At 36.7% G+C, this 8106-nt stretch overlaps 1 pseudogene; it reads left to right on the top strand.

Annotated features, from left to right (window-relative positions):
- Positions 1-1770: 1770 nt before the first annotated feature.
- LOC126063816 (olfactory receptor 2T33-like) lies at positions 1771-2708 on the top strand (annotated as a pseudogene).
- The last annotated feature ends 5398 nt before the right edge of the window (positions 2709-8106 follow it).

The following is an 8106-nucleotide window of genomic DNA, read 5'->3' as shown; positions in this document are numbered from 1 at the left end:
TTCTTAAATAAACATTATATATATATATACATCTATATTTATATATATAAATTGCATATATATGATGTAATAAAATTTGGCAGTAGTTAACAATATATTAAACTGAATATATATATTTCACTCAAAATATATATATTTGAGGGAACAAAGCATAAAAGAATGATATGCTCACTATTATAGCATATTTATATCAATTTTGAAAAATGGAACATCTACATATTTTATTGATATGAAAGTCAATGTTGGTATATAAATCAAAAAATTTTAATATGTATTAAAGGTCTGAAGATCATAGACCATTCACAAAATTTGCAAGTTTTCCAAATAAATTACAGAAAAACTAAAAAAGGATTTACTACACCACAGATTATGAATGAAGTCCAAACGTAATACTGTTGGTAATCCTGAATTCACAGCTCTCTTTGACAATTTGAATTTGTGAGCAAAAGACACCACCTACCTAAGTATAATAGGTGAATCCATTTACATGTGCATCCATTCCTACCACCAAAAATACTTAGACGTAAAAGAAATGGAAGTTATAGGTTCTAGTGAAAAGAGAAGCTATTCTGAAAGTGAGTGAGTACCTGTATATTTTACCTGTGGGAGATGTTGGACCTCAGGTTCATTATATGAGAATATCATTTGGATAAGTCATAATCAATGGATTAGTTTTTGTCTTCTACTTTTAAAAGTATAAGATTATTGATGTCCAAATTTACGTGAAAATTGCATGCAATACAAATCATGTTCATTTATGAAATTATTAACTTTTTTGAATGGATAAAACCAAAACACCTGTGCTGTCAAGTCAACTCTGACCCTATAGGACAGAGTAGACCTGCCTCATTGAGTTTCCAAGGAGTGGTGGTGAGTTTGAACTGCCAACCTTTTGGTTAGCTGCCGAAAGCTTAACCACTGTGCCACCAGGGCTCCCTTAGAATGGATATATTATATATTAAATTAAAATCAGCAGCATTGTTTGAGAACATAATACATAAAAGTTTAAATGTTGAGGGGGTTCTAAACTTAACGAGATGTAGGCACCATGATCTGGAATGCAAGTCATGATAATATAAATGATGTGGTGATGGGTACAGTAGTATCTGTGGCGGCTGAAAGCCTAGTGTGTTTAGAGCACAGGCTGCATGTAAGTGCGGAATAGAGAATTTTTGCTTTTGTTTTTTCCCCATCAAACTTAGTTTTATCAGTTGTAATTTTTTTGAAACTTTTGAAATTTTAATTTGTCTTGATATTGAAGAAAATCATGTGAGAATACATTAAGCAAATATCTAAAACACATGCAAAAGTAATAACTATAGGCATATCACCTCAATACCTACTAAAGAGCATAAATCTGAATTTCCTTCAATATAGAAATACCCAAAGTGTAAAAAACTCGGATTGCATAAGTAATATTTCTTAACACCATGAGTAAATTACGTGTGGCATACTGACAAATTATTAAAAAACAATAGAGGTGTAATTTGTACTACTGTACATGTATGTTATCTAATTTTGTGTGAATACAAAATAATGTATAGTAACAGCAGAGATGGATAGTAGTATGCTATGGCAAAACTCTTGTTTGTAAGTGAAAGATTAAAGTAGTAATTAGCCCTCCAAGTCTGAGATTTCCCAAGTCATTTGATCAAGTTTTCATAAAGATATGTACAAGCTTCCCTTAAAAAAAAAAAAAATTTTTTTTTTTCCTTTTAAACCAAATCTCATTTCTGCATCATTTTACATCTTTCAGGCACCAGTAGAGCCATGGTCAATGCAAACTGCACCACAGGAATAAACTTCATTCTTCTAGGGCTCTTTAACCACACACAGATCCACCTATTCCTGTTTGCCATGGTGCTTATGATCTTCATCACCTCACTGATGGGCAACACCCTTATTTATGATCATTCTCATTCATGTGGACCCTCAACTCCATATGCCCATGTACTTCCTACTTAGCCAGCTTTCTTTCATGGACATGATGCTGGTCTCCACCGTCGTTCCCAAAATGGCAGCCAACTACCTGATGGACACTAGGTCTATCTCTCCCACTGGCTGTGGAGTCCAGATCTTCCTCCTTCTCACTCTGGGAGGGAGTGAATGCTTCCTCTTAATGGCCATGTCCTATGACCGCTATGTGGCCATATGTCACCCACTGTGCTACCCCATTCTCATGAGTCAGAAGCTCTGTTTACTCGTGACATCGGGTTCCTGGCTCCTGGGAGGGATCGATGGGCTGATGCAGGCTGGTGCCACTTTGAGTTTCCCTTACTGTCACTCACGGGAAATCAATCACTTTTTTTGTGAAGCACCATCACTGGTACGCCTCGCCTGTGCTGACACCACGATTTTTGAGTTTTTCATGTATGTCTGCTGCATTCTGATGCTCTTGATCCCTTTGTCTCTCATTTTGGCCTCATACAGCCTTATCCTGGCTGCAGTGCTCCGCATGTGGTCAGCTGGAGCCTGGAAAAAAGCTTTTAAGACCTGCTCCTCTCACCTGGTGGTTGTGGGACTCTTCTATGGCACCATCATGTTCATCTACATGATGCCCAAATCTAACGATTCAGAGGACCATGATAAGGTGGTCTCAGTGTTTTATACCATCTTCACACCTGTCTTGAACCCCCCTTATATACAGTGTGAGAAATAAAGAAGTCAAAGGTGCCTTGAGGAGGTGGCTGGAGAAACATTTTATGTGATATCGATGCTGAGCATAATTTGCCAAAAGGGCAGCAACCAAACTGGATACAGGTTACGTTTCTAAAATATTGTTTTGCTATTTTGTTCATCCCATTTAAATTCTTCTTTTGTGTTATCAAGTTATTTTGCTCTTACTTTGCCAATCTGGCTCCATTGTTCCTATATGATTGTTTTTATATATGGTAAACTAATTAAAAATTATATTTGTCCTCCTGTCATAATTTGCAGTGGTGTTTTTGCTCTGGAATTAGGGCTCTGGCAATAAGTATGAGTGATTGAGTTTCTAAATAGCATATGATACGTGCATAATTTGTATTTTTTGATAAATAATGGAAATCATTAATTTTGATGGGGATAATACCTTTTGAAAACTAAATGTAGATTCTAAATCACATAATGAAGATAAAATAAATTCAAATGAAATAAGGACCCAACGTGACCATCAAACATAAAATACGTAAGAAGACATCAAGAAATATTTGCAAAATGTTGCTGTGGGAAGATTCGTTAAAGAAACTTCCAGACAGAATATAAAAATGCTAATTGGCTTTTCATGACGTATGTTAAAACGTAAGTGTAGAGAGATGAGCTGAAGAAAAAAATATATTGTGTACAAAGGAGTCAGTACACAGTGGATTCAAAAATAAAACTTTCTCTCAGCAAAGAAGTCTCAAATTAAGAAAGGGCCTCAGGACAAAGGTCCAACACAAGTTGTGACTCTAAAATCATTTATTAAGGCTTCAGGACAATTTAAGACACAGTACCTTAAATAATTAAACATCCAAACAGACAGAAGACCTTCTATAAATCTTGAGAGTCTTGTAGATTCTCTTTAGTTAAAAATAAATAGGACTACTAAAATGTTTTAGGGCACTGTAGTGCAGCAGAGTCATAGGAAGCCCAAGGTTGGTAGTTGTGGGTTTTGTCTAATGGAGTAAATTCCAGTAAGATTCATGGAAAACTCGCAATGTTTGCAAGCATGTTTTTCTGACAGAAATATCACTAGTTTGGTCTAAGGAGTAATCTGATTGAGGTGACTACTCAGTTTTCTTATGGTAGAGCAAGGGTGACTCAGAAAGCAGAGGCAAAAATCAGGTAGAATAATTCCCAGAGAATCACACTGAATCTTAATTAAGGAGCTGGCAACAATTTCTACCAGAATTTCAGAATTGCAAGTGACTGTATGCTGCCCCATTCCCTGTTTTAAGAAGTGTCTGAAGAGTAATTGTGTTAGTGCAATTATATAATCCCCATGCTGTGACAAAGAGAGAAACCAAGACTTCTAGTGCACATCCCCAGCTGAGAGCCCAGCCAAATTCAAAGCCATTTTTTTCAGTCCTTGGTGGCGCATCATGCAAGTGTATCTTTCAGCTCCCAGTTGAGCCACTTCCACTGATGTTGCATGGAGTAGAGATGAGCTGTCCCTGATGAAACCTGCTGAAATTGCAAATTCATTTGCAAAATAAACAATTGTTGTTTTAAACTGCTGTGCTTTGTGGATACACACAAACACACGCACACACTCACACACACACACACACACTGGAATAGTGCTTAGATAAATATATGTGTTAGCTAAAACCCATAATAAAGATATCAACTACATTTGAATAAAAGGGGTTATAATTCTCTTTCCCTACTTCATATAATCTGGAACCATTGTTCTGAAAATAATATTATTATCTGTTTAGAATTATTTTATATTACAGAGAAGTCTTACCACTTTGGCTTTGATTAAAGTTTTAAGATGTTCTAGAAGTGAAAAATCAAAAACAATGTGGTTGAGGAAAAACCACTTAGATTTTTCTGTGAGAAGGCCAGGCATTGCCATCTGGGATCAGTCAACTAAGAACACGTACCTTGGGTAAGTTAGCTTCTCTGATATACAGCTATTCTGTCTATAAAAAGAGCATTCCTAAAATTAAAAATATATGTATAATCAAGATTAAATTTAAGTTAGTAATGTGAAAATAACATGACAGAGACTTCAGTGCCTGGAAGCATGGCAGATGAGGTATCATAACCAACACACAGAGCTAGTTGAATAGATAGATAGACAGACTTGGAAACAGGTTATAGGTATGTGGATCTAAGTTTTTCTTTCATGCATTAAAGAACTGCATATATATACCACAGACACACACATACACAAATAAAAACAGTAATTAGAAAAATAAGGCAGAAGGAAGTAGCTTCTTTACCAGAATATTAGTCAAAGGAAATAAAAAAAACAATGCTGTATCAACTTTCATGGCTTTGTGTTTCATGGACAACAGGAGATAAACTACAAGGCCCCTAAAGGTGAGGATTCAGAAGAACTCTGAATAAACCAGGGAATGTAAGGGACAACACAATTCTGTCTGAGTTAGCTAGAAATTAATCTTCCAGCTCCTCAAGGAGGTCCAGGAAATCTGCAGAAAATTCTTTCTCAGTGAATGGCACCAAGTAGAGTGGCTGAGAACTCAGTCAAGAACTTGTAGGTCACGTAAAAAGCCCATAATTGTCTGCTGGAGAGAGAGGTCCCATGGAGCAGCATTGCGGCACTAGACACGGGAGTGAAGAAGTATTCTTGGACATCCAGCCCAATAGGCTTTCAGATGACTCCAGCCAGTATCTGACTGCAACTTCAAAATGGACATTCCAGCAGGGAACCAACCCACTCAACCCAGAATTCTGGGGAGATAATAACTTATTATTTTAAACTGCCAAGTTTCGTGGTGGTTTGTTAGACAGCAATAGCTGTGAAGATATGAGTTAAAATATATAATACCTTTTATTGTTTGAGTAGATGAAGTTGTAATAAAATTAGTTTTTGATTAATTAAGTGTATGGTACATTGTCCTAGATTATCACTAAACATAAAAAAGTAAAGTGCATATTGTCTTAAATGATACAAAGAAATTGTGAAATGCAAAAATAATCAATCCAAAGAAGACAAGAATGAGATGAGGGCGGGACACGGAGAAGATAAGTAACTAAAAATCACTACATCGAATATTATAAAGTTTTTTTTAATTTAAAATAAAAACACTACTTAGCTGAAAAACATAAGTTTTTCAGCAAATGTAAATTGACCAAATGTTCCAAGCAAATAACCTAGACTGGAGAAAACCTTTTAGTATTTTAAATTGTTGTTGTTAGGTTCCTTCATGTCGGTTCCTACTCAGAGTGACCCTATGTGCATCATAATGAAACACTGCCCCATTTCACCCCAACCTATCATTTCTCTGTTTGAGCCCATTATTGCGGCCACTGTGTTAATCCATCATTTTTGCTGACCCTCTACTTCACCAAGCATGATGTCCTTCTCCAGGGACTGGTTCCTCCTTATAATATGTCCAAATTACATGGGACAAAATCTCTCCATCCTCGCTTCTAAGGAGCATTCTTGCTGTACTTCTTCCAAGACAAATTTGATCATTCTTTTGACAGTCCATTTTATATTCAATATTTTCCACCAACACCGTGATTCTAAGGCATCGATTCTTCTTTGGTCTTCCTTACTCATTGTCCATCTTTCACATGCATAAGAGGCAACTGAAAATACAATGGCTTGGGTCAGGTGTACCTTAGTCCTCAAAGTGACATTTTTGCTTTTTAACACTTTAAAGAGGGCTTTTGCAGCCAATTTGCCAAATGCAATACATCCTTTGATTTTTTGACTGCTGCTTCCATTGGAGTTAATTGTAGATCAAAGTAAAATTAAATCCTTGACAACGTCAGTATTTTCTCCGTTACTGGTCCAGTTGTGAGGATTTTTGTTTTCTTTATTTTGAGGTGTAATTCATACTGAAGGCTGTAGTCTTTAGTGCTTCAAGTCCTCTACACTTTCAACAGGCAAGGCTGTGTGTTCTGCATATTGCAGGTTGTTAACGAGTTTTTCTCTGATCCTGATGCCACCTTCTTCATATGGTCCATCTCAGATCATTTGCTTGGCATACAGATTGAATAAGTATGGTGAAAGGATACAATCCTGACACACATCTTTTCTGATTTCAAACTAAGCAGTGTCCCATTGTTGTGTTCCAATTACTGCCTCTTGTTCTATGTAGAGAATCCGCATGAGCAAAATTAAGTGTCCTGGAATTCCCACTCTTTGCAATGTTATCCAAAATTTGTTATGATCTACTCAGTCAAATGCCTTTGAATAGTCAATAATTAACACAGATAAAAATCTTTCTGTTCCACAGTCAGCCCCTGGCCTTGTTCTGACTGATGATATTGAGCTTTTCCTTTGTCTCTTTCCGTAGATGTAGTCGTTTTGATTACTGTGTATTCCATCTGGGGAGGTCCATGTGCATAGTCGCCATTTATGTTGGTGAAAAAAGGTATTTGCAATGAAGAAGTCATTGGTCTCACAAAACTCTATCATTCAATCTCCGGCATTGTTTCTATCACCAAGGCCATATTTTCCAACTACCAATTGTTCTTCTTTGTTTCCAACTTTCACATTCCAATCACCAGTAATTATCAATGCATCCTGATTGCACGTTCAATCAATTTTAGACTACAGAAGCTGAAAAAAATCTTCAATTTCTTCAACTTTGTTCTTAGTGGTTGCTGCGTAAATTTGAATGATAGTCGTATTAACTGGTCTTCCTTATAGGACTGTGGATATTATCCTATCACTGACAGCACTGTACTTCAGGATAGACCTTGAATTGTTCTTTTTGATGATAAAAGTAACACCATTCCTCTTCAAGTTGTCATTTCTGGCGTAGTAGGCTATGTGTTGTCCAATTCAAAATGGCCAATACCAGTCCATTTCAGCTCACTAATGCCTAGGATATCGATGCTTATGTGTTCCATTTCGTTTTTGAAGATTTCTAATTTTCCTAGATTCATACTTCATATATTTCAGGTTCCAAGCATTAGTGGTATTTTCAATTGCCTCATATGCATGTGAAAGATGGACAACGAATAAGGAAGGCTGAAGAAGAATTGATGCCTTTGAATTGTGGTGTTGGCAAAGAATATTTAATATACCAAAAGAACAAACAAATCTGTCTTGGAAGTAGTACAGCCAGAATGCTCCTTAGAAGCCAGGATGCTGATACTGCATCTTGCATACTTTGGCCGTGTTGTTGGAAGAGATCAGTCCCTGGAGAAGGACATCATGCCTGGTAAAGCACAGGGTCAGCCTAAAAGAGGAAGACCCTCAATGAGATGGACTGACACAGTGTCTGCAACAATGGGCTCAAGCATAACAACGATTGTAAGTATGGCACGGGACTGGACAGTGTTTCTTTCTGTGGTACATAGGATCACTATGAGTCGGAAGCGACTCCACTGCACCTAATAACAACAACAATAAACATCTTTCTGGTATTCTCAGCTTTTAGCCAAGATCCACCGGACATCAGCAATCATATCTCTCCTTCCGTGTCATTTTCTTTA

Source organism: Elephas maximus, chromosome 20 (assembly GCF_024166365.1).
Source record: "Elephas maximus indicus isolate mEleMax1 chromosome 20, mEleMax1 primary haplotype, whole genome shotgun sequence".
Taxonomy (NCBI): Eukaryota; Metazoa; Chordata; class Mammalia; order Proboscidea; family Elephantidae; genus Elephas; species Elephas maximus.
This window is presented reverse-complemented; position numbering and strand designations above follow the sequence as displayed.